A 23,344-nucleotide genomic window follows, 5' to 3' on the forward strand; every position below is an offset into this window, starting at 1 on the left:
TTTCTAACCCAAAGTGTTGGTCAAACAAAAGCTTTTGGTTCATTGTGGGATTCCTTTTTTTGAATCTGCCACAGCAGAATGGCATGCAATGCAGTAAAAAGCCTTTTGAAATCTGGATCATAAAAATCTGACTGAACCTTTTGTCCCAGTTCTTCTGCTACTTTAAAATGAAGCAGTTGAGTGCTTTTGTGTTTCCCAACTGTGTCGTCCCTGCTTAGCGGCATCAAAGGAGAACCCATTAGCTTGAATATCTTTTCAAACAAAGTTCCAGATAAAGATCTTTTCTGCGATTTACACGTAAAACGTCTTTGGGGCATTAAGAACTTTCCTTTTCTTAACTTTAAATGACAAATAGGCCTGGACTCTTGAGATCTGGCAGTAAATAGCAGACTAAATGATATTTGCAGAGCTTGGTTTGAGTCTGGCATGACCTTAAACAGTCGACACCTGCGGTGCCACCCAGAGGTTAATTTAGTGTTGAGAATCTACCTCTTCAAATTCTCAAAGGTGTTACAAAACAGGGAAAAATCTGGAGCAAAAGTGGGCAGGCATGCAGGCGAGCGGCAGCCTCATCATTTCATCCATTTCTGTTCTCCCAGCTTTGGTCACGTTTGAGGCGTGCAGTCATGCTGCTCGGTGTTTACCCTGGATTATGGAGACAGCTCTTCGCCCTGCACAGTCCTCCCTGCTGAATTCTCCGCCTCACCAATCACAGACATGCTCTGCCCCAGACGTGACTCATGCACACACACACACACATATATATATACTAAACACACATACCCACACACACACATACATGCACCAGCACACACGTAGGAGAAACGTGGGTTTACCAAGGCCTTTGGGGGGATGCAAGCTCTCAATAGGCACCAATCTCAATCCAAGAAAGAGAGAACACCAGGGTCTTGTTCACTATAAACATAACCCTTTGACCTGGATGAAGATGAGTGGAACCAAATCCATCACTTGGATCAGCTTTTAGTGTGCTGAAATGCTATTACAGCCTCTTTAGCTCCATGTTAGGCTGAATTTAGTTATTCAAAGTTATTTTTATTTTCTTTTTGAACCACAGAGTGGAATGTTCTCAAAACCACTTTTAACTTTACATTTTTATAGTAATGGACAGAAATGTGTTTTAATTAAAATTCAAAGTAGTAGTGAACTAAATCGCATAAATGCAATTTTACTTTATTCTGAATTTTCTCATATCTTTTGCAAAGATTGGTTTTTCAGGAAAAATCTTTTTTTCTTATCTTTCAAACAATATCAGATTTATCAAAAACAGCACTGTGTTTTAGTTTGACTTGTTTTGTTCTGTTTGTTTTTTTTTCTGGCCGCACATTTCTTTGAGATTGTGAGCACTGTCTGCAAACTGTGCTGCGTTCCTTGGAAAGGTCAGAAGCTGGATCTCTGCTCTCACACTTAGTCAACAATGGGATTCATTGTCACTCGCATCAGAGGTGATAAAAACATTTTTTCGTTGTTCTTGTTGGTTCTGTTGTAACTTTGGCCTAGATTTATAAGACTGCACAAAGGCAATAACAGTAAAAGACCACGGGGGTGGAAAACTGAACTACAGCAGTCATAACAGCTTCTGTCTTTTTGATTACAACCAGACTCTACAGAGACATACTAGATTGCTTGGCTTCTAACTTTTTGGCATATGAGGAGCAAAAAAGTTTAGATAAAGTTTAGTCAATAGATTTCAAAATCTTGGATTTTTGAGGAAATTTAATTAGCTGCAGAATTCATAAACAATGTTCAATGCATGCAAATTCATACAGGACAGATACTAGTGACGTTGCACTTGTGGCACTTACGCCATTTTTTTTCTTCGAAAGCTGAATATTTTCAAAGAGCAACGATGTAGTCACACAGTCAGTTCCGATCCTATCCTTTTAGAGTCTAACTGAAGCGTGAGTGCTTACTATAAAAAACAGTGAGTAGGGGCTGAAAGTTTTAAACTCGAGAAATACTTCTTGGTCGTAGTTGGAAAAACAAAAACAAAGGCAAAAGAGCTGTTTGGTAGATATTTTTTGAATGAGGCTAAGAAAGCGGCAAAAAAAAAAGATGCTGAAAAACTGTAAAACAACCTATTCCGCAGTCATAGCTGCAAATTCAAGATTCCCTAAAGCTTTATAAAAGGATTCTAAAGACAGGCACTTTGATGTTTTTGATGTTTTTCCAAAGCCAACACAGCTTCCTTATTTCCAACACAACAGCATAGTTGACAACATGCTTGGCAACATATACTCTGTTTAAATGTATATAACATGCTGTTGACCCCATTTCAGCTTTCTTCCCTTGGTTGTGACGAAAAGCTCAAAGTTGATGTGACATGTCCAGTAGATGTCCATCAGATATCAAATGAATAGCAACGCCCAGTACTTTTCTGTTCAGAAGTAATGGAATAAGTGTAAATTAAACACAAAAACTGACCGAATCACTTTCTTCCAATAGCTTGTTTAAATGAGTGAATAACACAGATAATCAACAAGTAAGTTATTTTAACATAAATTGCTAATGATCCAGCATTTGCCTAATGATATAGCATTAAATAAGACAATATGAAAATCTTTATAATCCTATTAGGCAAGGTAAGGTACAGCAAGGGAAGGCAAGGGAAAGAATACATCTAAAAGACTATATATCAGATACAAAGCTGGATCCAAAATTATTTGTGTACATACATAACATGAATGCAGGGAGGAATGAAATGACAATCCGTGGATATGAAAGGATATGAACTGGAAAAAGAGTAAACTGATCATAAAAGCAAAAGACAGGATTCTTTTATTGGAAGTTTCAGAAAAAAAGGATGTTGGATGTCTTTGGGGAAGGGGGGGACTTATGTTTTACACATTACACATGAATGGGCTGGGAGGGTGCCAGTCGCAACCGAATTTGACTTCCAAATGAATAAATGAAGTCAATTAGTAGATCTGTTTACGATGTTTTGAAGACAGAAGTAGGTCAAACGTGGCAGACAGGAGGGAGGAGGGAGCCAGCGAGCCAGAGCCAGAGGCTGTCGCTGGTACCTACAGTGATGAGTCGAGGAAGTAGGACATAAAAAAACGGCGTCTTCATTAATGATGACTTTTAAATGAATGTCATTTTGAATCACAAGAGACCTACGGGGTTTATTAGAAAAGCAATGCTTTGTGATTAGCCACCGTATTTAATGAAGGGGAAAACTTCACAGTCCCCCATCATAGAAATAGAGAATTATGCCTCAGATGGTGTAATGTGTAGTAGGGATGCCTGCACCGATGATGCCCAGAGGATATGTTCACTTTGATGCTTCACTGTGGAATCTTGTGACAGTTAGCCTGCGGTAGATTTTTACTATTATGTTCAACAATGTAAAGTCAAATGGCAGCCCTCCCCTAAGCCCTTTTTTCTTCGTCAGTGAGAAAAGTCATACACAGAATATTTAAATTACTCCCACTGATGCTCCGAAAGCCAGGCGGGCCTCTGTGAATTCATTAAGTTTTATTGGCAGGGCTCTGTGCATCCAAGAGTTATTTTTATATCACCAAACATGACCCCTAACTGCCTTTTCTGCATGCTTGTTGTTTAGTTTATTGGTCAGCTGCAGATATTGCAGGCTTAAGGGCTCTCTAGCCAGCCACTAATCTTCCTGGTAGAGTAGAGGCTGGTGTCTATGGGGAGCTGTAAAACGGCACTATGTCATCACAACATGCTCGGTTTGTATTAAGTGCAGGATGCTGCAGGAAACCTGGACAGAGGCAAATGTGACATAGGGGAGTAATTCCAGCACATCGCCAAAACAACATAAAGAAAGTGATCTGCAATCCATGCCATTATCTCAGAACATATGCAATATACATACACATGCACCGTTATATATGACATTGTCATTAAGAACCAAGATGAAAGGAGCTGTAGCCTCTGTTAGATTTACACATGCATGCAGTTTTACATCTTTCTTCTATAAATCTTATTGTTGTTCTTTCCTGGTTGACCTTAAACTGGTTCATCCCAACTGCTGAAGCTTTTCCATTGCATATATGATGAGTGTAGGAGGAAAATTCAGGGTGACCTCGAGCGCCGTGATGAAAACCCATGCAGTTCGAGTGCAATAGAGGGTCTTCTATAATTCAGTGATCACAGAAGAAGACAGAGTGAGTTGTGTTTGCTTTAGAGCCAGACAGCATGTGTGCTGCACCGGCTGTCCGGTACCTCTCTTCCTGTAGAGCTACTTAGGTGCAAGACGGGTAAAGAAAAGAGGAATACAAACAGTCAGGATATATAGTTATAATTGGATTTTAAAACTGAGGGGAAGCTGTGAAATGCAAGGCTGGTAAACTTTGAATCAACATCACTTTCTGTCACTCTGGTATGGTTATAATTTCATTGTTTTGTTTTCTATTACTGTACTTCTAGTTTCTTTCATCTGTCTTTTCTTTTCTGAGCTGTTTTTTATGTGCAGCAAAAACAATATATCGGCCCAGACTGATTCACTTACACATCTGGGATGCTATATTGCTTTTGCATGCATAAATCATAACAACCTGACATGGAAAACACATTACATTTGGCAGACACTACACCCTGGCAAGCATTGGAATGAAAAAAAATAATCAAAAACAGAGTTACAGCGCACCCATAATACATGAGTCCACAATTCACATAACAAAATCAAAGGACTCAAACCAAATAAGACAATGTGTTTTACTTCCCTGCCTCAGTCTTTGAGCATATGGCTTCATGGGGCAAGGGATGCCAAAGTTAGGAGTGGCTGGCATGAATGATTAGGATCAAAGATATCACACCGCAAAAGAACAGCTGCTACTTTCACTGCTGACAAATCACTCTGAGCAAGAGTAGACAGTGATAGACGGAGAGGAAGAAAAAGAAACAGGGAGAAGGAGATTGATGTTTTTCTGTTTTAAAAGTTTTTCTTTAAATACTTACTGCTGTTACAAACAACGGTCAGGATATCATCCACTGTAAAGATAAGGCCTGAGGTGACCGCTCACAAAACTATGGTACAAAATGAAGGTCTGCTCAGATTACCCTGTCTCCATGAGAGGTAAAGCTAATTTAATCAACTAATTTATTTATTTATTTTTTAAATGGTGAGCAATGTACCAGGATCAGACACAAATGAATATCTGTCCAATCAGATGGAACAGAAATTTAACTTTTCTTCCACAAAAAGCTAAAAAATATATTTTACACATGTCGTTCTGTGGAAAAAGTTAAAAAGACCAACGGCAGAGATCGTATTTTGTCAAAGCCAACAAACAACTAGTGCACCACTCTAAAAAGTCCAGGTAGTAGGTGGTACTGTATATGTAATCTAATAAGAGCCATTTTTAAGGTGTTTCCATCGGGTAATCACAATGGCATTTTTTTCTGAATTTCATGACTCCATTTAATCTCTGGTAAGACAAGCAAGGGCAATGCATTCCACAGCTTCCAACAAAGGCTTTGCCTTCTCTGTCACTAAACCCCTTGGTAAATTACTTTTTTGCAGGGTTCTCAGGATCCAAGTCCTACTGGAAAATAAAGTAACCATCTTTATTAAGCTTGTCAGTCGAGGGAAGGCTCGACTGGTATAACATCTCCATGTAGATGGCTGCACTGACTTTGGATGTTTATAAAGCAGACTAGACACATGGCTCCCAAATAATCATTGACATTAAAAACCTAATACTGACTTAATGAAACCTGGATTCTATGTCTCCTGACTCTTTCTTTCTATTGAGTTACACATTATAGAAATATAATACATAAATTCAAAACTGACTTTGATCTTGAATGAAGACATTTAATTTCATTTCTTTCCTTAACCAAGGTATCATTTTCTGTTGCTCAAGAATTTCTTACTTTAACAAAAGTGACAGTTTTAACCCGTAAACTGCAGACATGTGTGCATATGTGTGACTCTTCAAACACTGACTTGAGCTGCTGTCCACAGTAGTGAATTTAGACTTTGCACCATAGTTCTCTCAAGGCTGTGGTTATCCTTGTTTCTTATGTACCTATTTTCACCTAACTTTTTTTTACTTTTCTACCAACTGTTAATAAACCTGGATACAGCAGTTCTAAAAGCCTGTCTCTTGAGCAGGGATATTTTGTGACTGTTTGCATAAACTCTGTAAAGTCAAGAGTTACATAAAGGGGTTAATCCTTGGAATGCCAGGACTGTTTATGGTATAACATGGCTACAACATAACATTTCCTTATTAAAAATCATTGCTAGCTATATGCTCTAAATTTCATAGCCTTCAACTCATCTGTAAGCCATAAGCCCCAACTCAACATAAACCCAGCCTTTCTAAAATGATCAAATTGTTCAGTTCAGTTTTATTTTTTGTGATTAGGACAAGAGGGGCTGCTCAGTTTCTTTTTGCATGGAGTTTGCATGTTCTCTCTGAGCATGTTAGGGTTCTCTCTGGGTACTCTGGCTTCCTCCCACAGTCCAAAAACATGACTGTTTGGTTAATTGGCTTCTCTAAATTGTCTTTAGGTGTGAGTGTGTGCATGAATGGTTGTTTGTCCTGTTTGTTTCTGTACCTCTCGCCCGTAGACAGCTGGAGATAGGCACCAGCACCCTTCGTGACCCCAACTGGGTGTTAAGCGTGCCAGAAAAAATGTGTAGAACAAATTTAAAAACATATCTCAATACATTACACTGCATGCCGTTTTTTTTAGTTATAGACACTAACCAAAAAGGTTTAGGCAGAAGTCAAACTTATTAGAGCCTATCCTTTTTCCATTTTTTGATCAGAATTACCAGCATATACTTGCTTATATCAAGTGAATACAGTCGACAGGGAGGAAGAGAAAAGCAGGTGACAGATAATGTCTGGATTTCTTTTGAAAACATATTTTGGTGGCCAAATAAATTTTTTGTTAGCAATTGTTTTCAAGTTTTGAAATTAGACACCCAGCTCATTAATATATATATATATATATATATATATATATATATATATATATATATATATATATATATATATATATATATATATATATATATATATATATATATATTTTTTTTTTTTTTTTTTTTTTTTTTTTTTTTCTCATTTATTGGCAGACTAGCACAAACATCAGCCTGATGATGTCAAAAGCCCAATGTGATGGTCTTTCAAATCCAAACCTTATCCTTATTTGCTCATGTAAGTAAAAGACATGATACAATAAATTAACCTAAAAAGGTTATGTGGTATAAGCTTGTTGGGCCATTCATTATTATTTGACATTCCCCATTTTCATATATTCATAAGCTAAAACTTGCATTGTTATTTATTTCTAGAGATCTTTTAAAAGTATGAAAGTGCTCCTTATTTATGTAGGAAGCATGAAACCTCAGAAGTTTGTCAGCTTTTTTCAGGACCATATGCTTTCTGCTTAACTCAGTGCCAAAGGAAATCTTGCAAAACTCTCACATCAGCGAAGTTATTCTAGTGTTTGTATCAGCAGTAGAGTGACAATCTGGAGGCAGTGCACCATATTGCACGACCACCATCACTGCATGCTGAGTGCTGCTGCCAAAATCTGCCATCTGGCAGGTGAGCTGCACTCTTTCCACTTGTTCATCTCCTCTGGCTTACCTCTCTCCTCCACAGTTTGTCATAGCCCCTTTCTTTCAAATTTTCCAGTCTGTTTTAGCCTTTACAATTTGTCTTTACTCTGTGCATTGCCCTTTCTTTGTCTCCTGACTACATTTGAGGTCCCCATCTGCAATAAGCTTCCTTGCCTGGATAAAATCGAGAGGAAGGGGAGAAAAGAGGAAAACTGCAAATTATCCTTAATAAACTGCAGGTTCTCCATATTTTCTCTCCTCACCCTGTTTTTCTGTCTTCTTTATCTCTTCTATCTTATGTATGTGAGCAAAGACACATCAGGTGCAGGATTTAACAGGGCTATATGTAGAAGGGCACACACTGAGCTCTCGACATCACCTCTTTCCTCAGGCTTTAGCATCTGAACAGTCCAGTTAGATTAGTGTCTCCATGAGCACCCACAGTAAAGGAGGGCAGAAAGGGTGAGACTCAAAGTGAGGAGATGGAGGGGGGGGTTCCTAGCTATAGATGATAGCATTGAGCTGCTCCACAATGTAATACTGAAACACACTAATTCATAGTATAGTATTCACGTATACCCTTTTTCTGTGAGACAAATTTGCATTTCCTGTTCCTTTAATTACCAACAATCAATGTTGCAGATTGAACAGGACATGTAATCAAATTTATATATATATATATATATATATATATATATATATTAGGGCTGCAACTAACGATTATTTTGAAAATCGATGAATCGGCCGATTATTTTTTCGATTAATCGATGAATCGGACACAAAATATTTTTTTTATATTAACCTCTTTATTCCAAAATAAACATTTTAGACAGAACAAACAAGCACACAAGTACAGGTTTCTCATTAACTGTACTGGTGCAATATGAAAAATAAATGTTTGTGTTAAAACTACGCAAACTTACATGAGAAATGTAGCTGTACATCCACAAAATATAGGGTACTTTGTTTCATAAAGCGCAAAAAGAGACAGGCATTTTTGTTTTTTAAAGCCCCTAAGGGGCTCAAACAATAGGTCCCCCCATTTCAACAAATGAGGTTTTTTTAGACTAGAAGAGTTCTGCCTTTTAAGACAGGAAAGTATAGCAGTTAAAGTTGCTACTTGAGAAAATACTGAACCATAGAGATAAAAATAGCCCTGTGATTCAAATTATAAATTGTATTTGGAATAAAAATGAGAGAACTAGGGGTGCTAAAAAACACATCCTCCAAAGACAGATATTTACATGGGAATGTGGCAGATAATTAATTGACATATTACTGATCTTGCTGGATTTTATTCTGCTTTACTTCCATAAATTGCAGGATCTTCTTTACTTTATCTTTGCCAGAAGATTTAAACTTTAAAAGCCTTGCCCTCATAATTTGCAAATTAATTTATTTATAAAGAAAATATAAACGCTGCTTAAGCTTATTCAAATGATATTAAAAGTAAAATAAGAAGCCAACCTTATCACTGTCTGTAACCTACTAACAAGCTAAGGAAAGCATCAGATGAGCTACCTGAGAAACTAACTTACGTTTCCCCACTTTAAAATGAAACAAACATGGTTACTCATCCTGCTGATCAGCTCTCTTCACTGCCATTGAAGGCTCCAACGTGTTTTCTTTTCAGGTGCTGCGTCATAACAGTGGTGCTTCCGTGCCATGTTCATTTGTTTTTACAAAAGTTGCATGTTACGACTTTTTTCACTTTACAAAGCGCAGGCTATTTTAATTATTGTGATCAATTTGCGCCGTCAATCCCGGGGCATGCGCGCTTCATTTGCAGTCTGGACTTTGAGGGTAAACTACTCACTAAAATCCTGCGGCTCTGACTGCAGCGCTGAGAGGGATTCCTGTGGGAGAGGGAGAACGGGGTTGGGATGGGGGAGGCGCCCCACGGCAGCAGCTGCCGCTGGAGGACAAGAGTAGGAACGATACATGCTTTCACGTAAGAGTCTCCAAAAGCCGCCAGTGACACCGTAAAAAGTCGCCAGATTTGTCGCTAGTCGCTTTTTAAAAAAATAGTAGCTGGAGGGGTCTGAAAAGTCGCTGAGTTGGCAACACTGCAACTGCGGCGCTGACTCGCTCCGCCATATTTTTTTTTCTTCCCCGGGATGACGGCGGCGGCGGATGACGCATTAATCGCGCGACACAACTAATCGATGATTAAATTCGTTGCCAACGCTTTTAAAAGTCGATTTTTATCGATTTTATCGATTCGTTGTTGCAGCCCTAATATATATATATATATATATATATATATATATATATATATATATATATATATATATATATATATATATATATATATTGACTGAAAAACAGCTGTGTTCCTACATCTTTTATTCCTTATTCCTTCTCTCTCTTGATCCTCTCAAATTTACTGTTGTTCATTAATCTCTACAGAGGTAACATTTAACTCCTCGCTTGTGGGTGAAAGTGACAGAGACAGATGTTCTAAATTACTTCACCTACACCGGTCGAGCGTTGCCTCCGGGGGAAAGAGACTCAACCATAATGTGGTTTCAACTGCAGTTCTTCCAGAAAACGCGCCCATCAGTTCTGGGCTAGATGAAAGAATTACAACCCTCAAATAAAATCAATGGACAATTTAGCAGAAGCCTTTCAGATTGAATGAATCAAACCTTAGACAAAATTAGAGAATATTACTCTGGGAAGTAATTTGAGGGTCTTGGATAAATTGTCTTTATGGCTTAAAATATTTTCAACTGAAAAAAAGAATTTCAAAAACCTTTTCTTTTTCCAATATTTCTCTTACTTTCCTCAAATCTTGAGCTACACATACGCTGCCTCTTTTAAACCGTGTGACCTGGGTCAAAAATTGATTGGTATTTTTCCAGAGGCTTCACTGAACTGTATGTAAATTTGGAATATTCTTCATAACAGTACAGGTTCAACTGGGTCAGGATTGTAGGCCTGTTTGCTCACTTATATCTCTTCATTTCTGCCCATAGACCGTTTTAAGTGGCTAGGATTGATTAATATAAACTTATCAAACATCTATTGCAGTATGTGTAGGGTCATAGGTCATTTGGGAAATCAATGTCTGCCCAAGCTTTAAATATGTGGCAGATGTTGAGATGAACTAAGGTGCTGCTTCCTCATGATGTCATTTATATTGTAAAGTGCAGCTGCCCCTCTTGCAGCTAAACACCCATACAACATGACGCCACCACTAACATACTTTACAGTTGAGATGGGGTTCTAAGACTGGCAAGATGCCTCATTTCCTCCATGTGTAACAGTGTCCAATAAACATATTAATGAGAAAATATTGCCCGAAATGTAAAACAGTTTATTTACACCATACCTACTGTATGGTAACAGTAACTAAAGCTAATGTATTTGGTGTCACTTGTTGCATAAGGCAGCATAAATAGTTTTAGAAAGTAAAATGATGGTGGGTATGTTCAACCAAACTCAAACTGCAACCAAGATCTCAGTCCAACACAGCATTTTCCTGTTTTCTTTTATAATTTCCAATGCACTACTCCCTAAGTTCTATGCTTGCAATCAACCAAAACCAGAAGGGAATAAACTTTTTTTAATTATTTCTTTACATAGAGCAACTCAAATACTTAGAATTTGCAAGAATCGCCAGTATTTTTTCTTATCCTTTTTATCGTGCAGGCCAAAGCTAAACAATTCATTTAGTGTTGTTAGAGACATCAGGAGATGTCTCTAAAAAGGTATTTGTCCCTGAATATGTTAGAAAAATGTAACTTGTGTTGCTGTTTGCTGGGAAGGCTTCTTCCAGTACAGTTACTGTAAAAGAATGTAACTTATTTACCAGCTACATCTTTCATTTTTATAAAGTCCTTTAATTTTATTTGGAGATTTATATTTTATATTTCCCACCAAAGATGTGCATCTCTGAGACAGCCTAATAAACGATATAAGGGCTCATGTTTCCTATGCTGTTCATGTTTGTGAAACTAATTTGAATAGCTTATTATAGTATCATAGCTAAGAAGATATCAAACTTATGGAGGTCAACAATTTTGCTCCTGACATCTTGATTGATTTCTTTATGTTTATCTGATTTCACAAAATAAAGCAGCGATTTAAGTGGTCATAGAATGATTCTATAGGTTATTTGGTGCTGGTCCTTAAGGTCTTTGAATAAGGCGTGTAACATTGGTTGGGCTGAAAATGGCATATTTGCTGCTCCAGAATGAAACAACAGGTTTTCTTCCTTTTATGGTATGATCATGAGTATTTAGATGAGCTGCGCGCTGATTGGTTGGTTTACAACGAGCGAAGCTGCTGAGCAAAGACTCATCATAGCAACAAGCACTCACTCACTAAAACGTCAAATAGTTGATATGGTAGGGTGACCAGACGTCCCCTTTTTCCTGGACAGGTCCTATTTTTCATAACTAAAAAAAGGTCCGGGGGAATTTTAAAATCGTCCGGGATTTTGGTCGACTACAGTGCAACCGTGTTACTGGCCCCCGGCCCCCTCCTCCGGCTGAGGATGGTGGCTCGTAGCTCTCTGGACTGGTTTTGCATTCTATGACCCCTTTAAAAGCTCTGCCTTGGAGTTTATCCACACTTACCTCCTGTTATACTCAAATGGTTTTATGAAAATGTTTAATAAACTAAACATAATGGAAAAGAAAATCCCTTTATTGTCCCACATTTTGTTATTTTAGAATATTCTAATGTTTAGAATAGTGCAAAGCTATAAGAAAAATCAGTTGAACTTTTGCTTGATTGTTAATATAATTTTCACTTCAAATGACCCTAAAATTATTGTAACTTTAGAATATGATGGTAATACATTTTCTTTCTTTTTATAGTCTCCGTCAATTTTTTACTGTAAATTGTTGGGTCTTTACCGTTTTACCTGTTTTTGATTTGTGAATTCACAAACTTCCAAAAAATACAAAAGCCAAAAGTGTTTGCCTTGATACAGAAATGTGTTGGACCAATTGAATGCAAGCAAGCAAAACAAAGATGGCTTTAGCTGGAATACCCTCTATTTCTTTTTGGAAAAACGAGCAAAAGGACGCTATTGTGCCTTTGTGGATGGGAAAAATGTTTGCATGTTCCTCCTGACTGGATTTGATTTTGATTTATTAGATAACACCGCCAGATGTGAAACAAATCAAGAATGAGATATGACACAATTGCTACTGCTGCTATGATTGGCTAATAACTTCATATGGGAGGCAGAGACCCAATCAGTTTAATGAATCGTACTGAATATCCCCCCCATTTGTTGAATTCAATTATAGAATTCATATTGAACTACACATATCAATCTGGTTTATCACACGTTTGTTGGGTCCCTCTAAGGAACTGAAAAATCCGGTCGGAACATTTCTTCTAGTTTTAACTAAAATAAAGCCAAGAAACATATCTCTGAGTATTATTACAGTACTACCAGGACTCTCATAGACATTTACTATTGGTCCTGTATGAGGTTCTTACAGATTATTCAATCACAGCTTACACCTAAAATTCTCTTTTTTGTTGGAAATACCTCTAAACCATGTCTAAAGAGAAAAATTAATTTAGCTTAAACTATGATGCTTGTGATAACTAATGCAATATCTTCATAATTAGACATTGCTCACTCATTAACCGACATATTATATAAAGGTTTATTACTTTTTATGTGCTCTATATATAGATTTGTTTTATACAGATTTCCATTTAGAAATGTGTGCTGTAAAACTGAAAACCTTATTTTCATCAAAATTTGCTGTACCTTTGCATTGAAGTTAAGAAGGTACTGTATCCTGTTAATGCATAACCAAAGCATATCTGTATATGTTTAAAGTTCATTTAGATATATTATTATTTTTTATATTATTGTTTTCTCTTTCAGAAGAGTACAAAACTTTGTCTTTTTTGTTTTTATTAATAACTGAATTTTAGCCCTGAAGTAGAAATAGTCATGTTCCAGACATCGATATTATTACCTCAATATTACCACTGAAAATATTATGAAAATGTATCAGGGTTACAAAATGACTTAATATGCCCTAATAAAAAGAATTAATGGGGGGAAAAAATGTAATTTCAAAACAACACTGTTAATAAGAGTGATTGGTCATGCTCAGCGGTGGAATGGCGAAAAAGGGAAAACATGCAAACTCCAAGCACACAGAAAATTCCCAGCTTGGATTTTTAGGACCTTCTAGCTGCAAGGAGATTTTGCCTTTCACCATGCAGCCAAAAAAAACTATTTGGTTAAGTATTGGAGAGGTACGGTAGACTTCTATTTGACAGCTGACAGGGGCTTTATTACTTTTCACAATGAACTCTACTTACTCCAGTTTTTTCATAACCTCCATCCATTCATCCATCTTTCTTCTATTGCTGCTGCACCAGGGTCACAAGGGGCTGGTGCCTATTTCAAGTATTCTATGGCTAAGTAAAAGGTGGGGTATACTCTGGTCAGCAATCCACCAGAGTGACACAAAGACTACAACCATGAACACACCCACTCCTGCAATCTAGAGTCACCAATACACTAGAGTCACCTATATATATATATATATATATATATATATATATATATATATATATATATATATATATGTGTGTGTGTGTGTGTGTGTGTTTTTTACTCTGAGAGGAAGATGCAATACTTTGAGAGAAGCCACACATGCATAGGGAGAACCTGCAAACTCCATGCAGAAGGACCCAATACTGGGGATCTAACACAGAACCTTAAAAGGTGAGTATATATATATATATCTAAAAAAATATATCATAGTTCCTTGCAACTATTTGTATTTTACTTTTTTTTTTTTCTTGGATATATAGCTTGTTTGGACAACAATAAATCTTGTATAGGTTTGTTTGCTATTCTGACTATAAATATGCAGTTAATTCTTCCACAGCAAGAGTCTCTGAAAATGACTTCACAGCTCTGTTATATGTGAACAGAATAAGTCATTGCTTTTCTTATTTGGTAAAAATGAGGCTTTGTTGATCCACTAAGTATGACATCAGAGAACTAACCCTAGTTTAATTTACTGTTATCATAAGAACAGAGAGAGAAAAGATAAAATGAATGTGGAGATTCATTTAAACCCTAAAATTAGTAGGCAGCTGATAAAATACCGAAGCACATGCCAGGCATAAGGATGCCAAGAAAGGAGCCAATCTTTTTTTTTTTTTTTACTTCCTCTGTCTTTCCCTCTCTCTCCCCTTACTCATTCTGGAGGGGCCAGGAGAATAAAAGCTGGTCCAACTGGCTGGCCAGATAAGCTAGACCAGAAAGAGCACAGAGACAGAAGAGAGGGGTTCATCTGGTTTGCATGAGGGGTGAGAGTCAAAAGGAAAAAAAAGCTGGGAATCCAACTGCCTCCCCTCCTCATCCTCCCTCTGCCTCCGCACACATACAGGGACAGTCACATATGGGGGCTTGAACAAAGATGCACTTGGTCAACAGCATTGTAGAGGCTGGCACAGCTCACAGCTCTGTGCGCTTTCGGACTCAGCCTTCATCATCCCAGCTCCTGCCCCAGCTTATCAGCATCCCAGTGGCTTGCACTCTGCCCTTGCTGCCAAGGCTGCAGGAGGAGCAGATAGTGGAGAGCTGACTGACTGCCTCACTGCCTGGCTGACTATCTCCAAGCTTAATACTTCACACTATTTTTTCGCCTGATGACCACTGATCTGCTGCGCTACCCAGAATAATCCACACACTTAGAAAAAAAGAATCTTCACATGCAGGCTGCTGCAGTCTTTGTCTAATACAGCTGAATGAAATGTATCCTCTGATGGTTTCCTTATTCTCATCTAACCAGAAAAAAAGAGCTGCTGTCCCTATTTTCTGTGAATGATATCTTTTTTCTTAGATCATCACCTGCCTCTCGTCACAGGTGGTCCAAAGAGATCCTTTAAAACAACAAGTTCACAGCTTCAGCGCTGTGTAAAGTCATGCAACTTTCAGCTTCTGCACAATGGTTTGAAAAAAAAATAGGCAAAATGTTGAATACTCACCTTGAAACAGCAGGAGACTCATTCATGGGTTGTGCAGGGGTTTGAGCGCAGCATCCGGCCAACACCTGTCCGTCAGTGAAGCAGACGCAAGGAGGAGGGATGGTTTATTCTAAGGGCTGAACAGACGCGCTGCTTGGAAAGTCATCCGGCCGGCAGTCAGCATCCAGAGAGGAGGAAACGGCATCAAATGACCCGCTCAGCTCGATCAGGGACTGATCAGTGTCTCTCTCTCTCTGCCTGTCTGAGTGCGCTTCAGTCTGGACGCCGGTGATACATGAAGTCACTCATCAGTTCACTTGCACCTCACGTACGGTGTGTGTTTTTCCTTTTAGACCCAGCCTCCATCGCGTCATCCTGTGGTCCAACTACTCCAATCCTTCTCAATGGGCTACAATTTATCATGCCCCCCCTTACCCTTACACCATCGAATTTATATATTTATTAGCAAAATCACATTGTCTTGTTTTATTTTTTCCTGTTTTAGGTATATATATATATATATATATATATATATAACCTATCATTTTAAACCTGATTATCATGTCTGGAACAAAATGAAAATTTCTGGAACTTCAACCAACCATTTATATCAACAGCAAGACACTAAAACAGCATTTTTATTTTAATTAATAGTAATTTCTTTAAATACAAAGAGTATTTCTACTTTTAAAAGAGAAGACAATGTGCACGTGCTGTGCAATTTAGACGATACTACTTTAAAATACCGCCCTCTATAGGATGCATGTCGCAACTACATTTCCTCAGCGCAATCAGTTGTGAACAAGCTTCTTCAGGGACGAATTTGGTAATTGGGGCCAGATTATCATTACAGGAGAGAACAGTCAATGCTTCAAAGGGAGATGCTTTTTTTTAAGAACTTACCGGTATCCAAAAATCAAAAAAGACATTGAGAGAATTAAAAAACGTGTAGCCTAATAGAAAAGATTAAAAAACGACCCACAGTAGACCAAGCCATAAGCATGTATTCTAGGAATTAACTGAAATGCAGTGAAATTAATTATTAGAAACTTACTAAATTTCCAGAAAGAAGTAGAACAACATGATAAACAAATAAGAAGATATATGTGTGTAATGACAGTAAAAAACACAATGTCAAACCAACAAATTACAATTACTGTTATTCCTTTATAGGGAACTCAGTGAAATACTTTGATAATCAAAAATACAGGGCAATAGTGTTATTGGAATCCAGGACAAGACCTTATTACCTTTGTAACATTTAAAAAATATGGATATTTTGATGACAAAAATTTATGTCAATGCTACAGGACCTTTTATTACATTATAATACATTACAGACCCAAATTTCAGTGTATTCTAATAAGATCTGATTGCTTAGCTGGGTGATATAAGTGGAAACCTATAATTTTGTGATAGGTGTTTCTATTTAGATCAAATTGAGCCAAACTTTTAATACAAATTGTTTTTGTTTTTTTGCTAAAATAGCTGCAAGCCTTATGAGGAAGGTTTCTACCTCTGTACATTTACAGTCACATTTAATTCTGGAATTAATTATCACAGCATGATGCCCTCACCACCGCGTGCCTTTGCTGAGTTAACATGTTGTAGAAAATGTATTGGCTAAAGAGTTCAGTTTGGGTTTCATCTAAGCTGAACAATCTCTTTGGCGTGTTAGCTGTATCTTATGTATATTTCGTAGCTGGTGGGATACTAACGTCCAGCTTTATTTTTGCAACAGTAGCCTTCCTGTACCTGTTTTGTGAAATATCTGGACTAAATGATTAATTTTTTCATCTCAACCAATATACCCACCCACTGAAATGCTCTTTTTGCCATTTTATGTTGGGGGTAGTGTCTTGCATGGCGCCGTGGTACTGTAGTTCTTAATTTGCAATGATTTTTACCCGAAGGTCCAAAACAGGAATGATTCATTCCACCCTTGGAGGTGGGATTGTGTCAGGCGATGAAGGCTGTTGCATGATGCATGGATGTCTCTGCTTTTAATGGAAAAGTAGGCAGTGTGCCTCACAAGCATATATTCATTAAACTTACCACTTCCTCAAGAACTGCTTACCTCACTAAAAAGCTCCCCAGGCATTTCTGACTGTCTTCCTTCTGTGTGTATGTATGTGTCCTGAGGGCGCCCCGTTGCCCAGTTGTCCAGTTTCTTATAATTTTCTGTTTGGTGGGATGATGATGAGTCAGAGGTGTCAGACGGGCTACCTGTTTGGAGTCCAGCAGTTCGCTAATGGCTCAACAGATGGCAGCTACCCCTCACTGGGACTTAGTCAGGTGCAGGAGTTCCTCAGCCTTTGTAAATCCCAAACACATAAATACAGCAGTTTGAAAAGAGCAAACGCCTGCAGACATATAAACAAACCCAAATGTCGAATTATACTCCCAGGAAAGACCATGTACATAAACAGTGCAGGCAACATGTCCACAGATGCGTCCAATGCTCTGAGGAAGCTGTGGGTAAAACTGGCATTTAGCAGCTTATAAATAGACATTTACTGAGTATATTTCTGGTTGTGTTGTGATATAGTCTGTCTTCCATATGAATACAGGTCCTATGAGAACATTTATCCAGAAATACGATATCCATTGTGTAGGTTTATGCTCGATGTGTACTGTAAATTATTGTAAACATTATCAGCAGGTTGCTTCTATATGTAACAAAGTACCTGTGTTGCTTTTAGTGCTACACGTATGCCTGTCAACATGTAACTGATTTGGTAGAAAATGTTATCTGCAGCCCACAGGTCTAATTTCAGGGCAATTTGAGTTGTGAAATTGTTTTTAAGATGCTGTGCTACTTGTTCAGCCATAACTCTACCGCGGATTCACATAGAATAAAAGCCACAGGTCAGCCACTCATGGGAGGCCGAACAACAGGGGGGAAAATCTCTTATAACAACCTTATTATGTTGTTGTAATTGGAAAGCGCTTGTTGAATCTTAATTTCCATTGAAATTATAGCAAGGAAATTCAGATCCTCGTAGAAAGAAAGCTGAGAGCTAAAAACATGAAATTACTCTTTTGGTTTATTTATCCATTTGAGCTACTCTTATTATTTGTAATTTAAGGATTGTCACTGCAGCAGATTTTGGACGCTGGTTGCTTTCTGAGTTTGAGTTAAATAATTCAGATTATCTTGGGAAACATGAAAAAAGTCAGTTTAATGAGGTTAGGAAAGTATTGAAGATAGAGTGTAGAAGTAAGATGGAAGAGCGGCATCCCAAAAAAATGCAAACTCTTTCTATTCTAAGTCCAGTGAAGGGATTCATTTGAACAGCTGCAGAGAACTGATGAAGCAGACTAATGAAAATTTCTTCCACTTTTCCAGTGAGAGTCTTTTTCAGCACTTTTAAGTGTTTTTTTTCTTTCTTTTTCTTGAATGTTTTCTTTCAGGTCACTTCTAAAACAAAAAAAAATGAATCAGGAATCTTTCTCAGTAGTCGCTTTTCCCTTCTGTTTTTATAGGACAAGAAATAATATTTTTCAAAGCTTAGTGTTTCAATGTTGGCTAAGCAATAACCTCCAAGAAAGAAGCATCTCTTTAATCTAAATGTTCTCCTCTTTTTGACCAGTCAGTTCTTCCAGAGTTAATGAGGCAGTCCTACAGATCAATCCTTTATCACGGTTTACTCTATGTCCAGCAGTCTTATTCATATTAGGTAGAATTTGCCCCCAATAAACATACAGATATCCAGAATTCTATCTATTTTATTATTCCTCAGCTGTTGCAAAAATAGCATGAAGAGGTCAAAGTTTTATTGTTTTCATTAAGCATAAATTAAGTTTATTTATGTAGCAACGATTCTCAATACATGTCATCTCGAGGCATTTTACAGAGACAATTGAATCATATCTTGCAGTCAGATCGTTGAAAACCATTTTCCATGTAAGGAAAAACCAACTGATTTCATCAAGTAACTCCTGGATGACCATGTGGCAATAGTAGATATTGGTTTACATTTTGTGGTTGACTCTACAGCAATCCCTCACACAGAGCATGCATGCAACAGAGTTAGGAAAAAAAAGGAAGGGAGAAACCTCCAGCAGAAACAGGTTAAGTATGAGCGGCTTTCATTTTGAGGCTGACTGGGGGTTTAAAGGGACAGAAGAAGGCATAAAAGAAAATAGAAGCACTGATCCATAAATCCTTTCTATTTTAGAAAAGGTAATGGTCAGAGGTGTCAAAAATATTTATATTTGTTACTCGAGTATAAATCCTGCTGTTTTAAAACACTTTTATAGAAGTTTCAATTTAAGCGTTTTAATCAAGTAAAAATGTAAAAGTACGAATTTTTAAACTACTTAAAGTATAGAAATAAAAGTAATAGAGGAAAAAAATGACAGATGCTTTACTGCGCTACCCTATTAAAAAAGATTTTTCTACAACTTTGGATGATAACTTCCTTATATTTAATTTTCGTAGTTTTATAACTAATGGTAACATTGTGAAATTTTACTTTGCATCATCTTGAAAACCTATTTATTTTTGTATGTGAAAACATAAGAGTGCAACCACAAAGAAATTAATTGTCTGGATTAACAACAATTTTAATGGTTTCAATTTTTTTAATACCCACTGGCCAAAAGGAAAATGAGCCTAAATAAAACAAAACTAATGAGTCTAGAAGTAAAAAGTCTAAGAAAATACTTACTCCAGATAAGTATAGATAGCAGAGATTTCTACATAAGTTAAGTAACGTATTTAAGTATTTGAACTTTGAGTTTGGAACTTGCAACTCAACGCTTATCCATTTTGAATTAAAAAAGCTTCCTGGATGGGAAGCAAAACATTTTCAAACTTGGAAAACAAAGTCCAGTGGTTTGGTTTTTAACTTTGTTGAATCAGTACGACCTGGATGACTGAGTTTCTTAGGCAGCATATTTATACTGCTATATATTTATACCGCTATATTTATACTGCTATATATTTATTTATACTGCTATATATTTATACCGCTGGACCAGTAAACTAGCTCCACTGGTGGCTATTTCTACGAAAGAAACAGGTGAGCTCAGAGAGCACATAGTAATGTACAGACTAAACATAAAAAAAAGGGCCCGCTCTATCATCTATGATTAAAAATGTTGATGGCACAGTCCAGCGCATATTGCTCTCCTTGAACGCCAGTCGGCCTCAGCAGATGGCCGCTCACACTGAGCCTGGTTCTACTGGAGGTTTCTTCCTGTTAAAAGGGAGTTTTTCCTCTCCACTGTCGTTACAAGCATACTTAGTGTGAGAGATTGCATTTGAGTCAATGAGTCAATGAAATCAACTGGTTTTCCTTAGATAGAAAACTTTGAATCAATTTGACTGTATGATCTGGTGAACTGTAAAGTGCCTTGAGATGACATGTGTTGTGAATTGGCGCTATATAAATAAACTGAATTGAATTAAAATTATTGACACTGGATCTAGCATACCAGTTGGAGGCTTAGATGAAGACAATAGTTTTGCTAACTACAAAAGTTCAACTGGATGAAAACAGTCCAAACACAGGTCAGATTCAGATGCTGTTCCTCAGATGAACCAGTAAAAATCAAAGTGGTGGAAATGATTTCATTTTTAATAGAATCAATATAATTTATTTATTATTTATTTTTATGTCATGTATTAAGAGTCCCATAAATTATTATTCCTAAGAGCAGTGGGGTGGACGAATCAACAGAGCCATGGCTCTGAGTTTGCAAATGTATTAAAAAGAAATCTAGGATTATTCCTATTTACATCTATTAGAGAAAATAAATATTCTACTCTAGGTTTATGAAGGGTCATTTTATACAACAAATGTTTTTTCTAGATTAGAAAAAAATTATTTAGGGATGTAGAGAGCCATTTTCTCTCGAGTTTCTTAACCGTATGCTTCAAAGATGGGCTATAAATTTAAGCCAGCCTCCTATTATTACATTTCTTCTTTTTAAAGGTGGTAAGTTGTCTAAAGCAGTGTGCAGGGAACAAGTAACCTCATCAACAAAGTCATCATCATTTGTAAAGGGAACTAAATTAAATGGTTGCACTCTGCAGTATAGTTAGGTGATACAGAGAAGATAAAAAGTGGAACAGATTTGTCCAAATGTATTACTGCCTATCTAATTATGATCTGCTAAAGTGAAACCCTCTTTGGGGAAGGAGACCTCTGTTAAAGTAAGTTTGAAGGTTATTAAATAGTGGTCAGATTGGACAATCAATTCCAAATGTCAGGACAAGATTGAAAGTATTCCTTTTTATGTATAGCATGCTATATCATGATATAACTTTGTCAATTGACTTTTCAGCAGTTTTGTCAATTTAAAATACGCAAGAAGAAACCAGTATGCAACAGCTAGGAGACACGAGAAATAGCTTTATAGTTTACCCTTTCACGTTCCAGAAAAAGGGATTTAAGTTATCCTGAGGGGAGCCAACCAGTGCAAATACTCACTCAGCTACATTGCAGCTCTATTCTTTCTACACACACTGAAATTAGACATAAAACTCTTTAAAAAGCTCAGCACCTGAGGGTAAATATAGCCACAGCTTCATCAGCATTCGCAATTAGTTACTTTGGTAACCATGACGGTCATTCACAAAGCCCCAGCGTATCAACATACGTGATATTTAGTTTGGGCATTGTTCTGATGTGTTCATTATGATTATTAGGCTGGTGCTCAGGGCCTTTCTCACAGACGGGACCCAAGTGGAGCAGCCAGCGAGATGCAATCTACTTCATAAAAATTAGCATAACAACACAAAGCTCTGGAAGCAAGGAAAGAGAGGCACATGCAAACCAAGCAGCAATAAGCGACAACCACAGGTCCAATCAAACTGTCATAACACCGAGAATAATGACAAGCGAAAGCCATTAAAACTTTTCCCTCTAAAGCATTAACACTTCAGCGTACAAGGAACAGGAATAAAGGGGCCCTCATATTTTGCCTCAACAGGTGCCTTGTACTTAGCAGACTATCACTCACCATCATTTCAACTCAACTTCTAAAACATATTCATGGAAAGAAAGCTACAATTATTTATTCATTTAATTTGCTTGTGTGCAATTTCTCTTAGACAATTTGTTTTATATTGAGTCATTCGTAAGATAATTTAGAGCAGAGATTTTAAACTACATTCATCTAGAGACGGTATCCAGCACCTTTTAGGGGTTTATCTGCTTCAACTTGCCTAAATCAGATAATCAGGTCATCAGTAGAAGTTTGCAGAACTTGACACCATGCTGAGGAGGTTATTAAGCTTTTTGATTTACGTGTGTTCGGATCAGGGATAGACCTCTATTTCATAGGAGATAGACCTCTGATTTACAGGCAGATGTTTGGATTCAATAAAATTAGTGGGAACACCAGGGCGATGCTATAGCTAGTCCAACTCAAAAAAATTTTATGATTTAGTGCTACTGTCAAGCTTCGATTACTGTTTGCAAAGACTGTAAATTTGCTTAAAACACATTAACGCTGTGTATTGTTTACTGCCATTTCTGGCATTATTTTATATGTGATTTGCAGTTATTTCAGTTTTCTATCCCTTTCACAAATATCACGGGGGGATTAATTAATTAATTATATTTACGCTTTTATATTCATGATTTTGGCACATTGCTCTAACTCCTTTCACACACCTGCTTTGCTTCGCCAAGTTCTTATTGCCCGCTCACCTGATACAACGGCCTTCAGACCAGTCATCAGTGCTAGAATATTTTGAGCCATTGGTGAATTCTTATAACCTGATCCTGACCTGTTCCGCCTCCCGACCTCTGAGCCTGCCTGTCCTCGTTCTGATCTGTTTGCCTGACCTGCCTTTTG

The 23,344-nt window shown here is 37.3% G+C and overlaps 1 protein-coding gene across 1 annotated transcript in view; it reads right to left on the reverse strand.

The window, feature by feature from the left end:
• Positions 1–15,882, reverse strand: part of LOC119787385 (plexin-A2-like) — a 132,937-nt gene extending 117,055 nt beyond the window's left edge. The window contains exon 1 of the mRNA XM_038291222.1: positions 15,554–15,882. The gene's annotated coding sequence lies outside the window, so the exon portion shown is untranslated. The remainder of the gene's footprint in view (positions 1–15,553) is intronic.
• Positions 15,883–23,344: the final 7,462 nt, after the last annotated feature.

This window comes from Cyprinodon tularosa, unplaced genomic scaffold (assembly GCF_016077235.1).
Source record: "Cyprinodon tularosa strain WSP-4 unplaced genomic scaffold, ASM1607723v1 ctg297, whole genome shotgun sequence".
Lineage (NCBI taxonomy): Eukaryota > Metazoa > Chordata > Actinopteri > Cyprinodontiformes > Cyprinodontidae > Cyprinodon > Cyprinodon tularosa.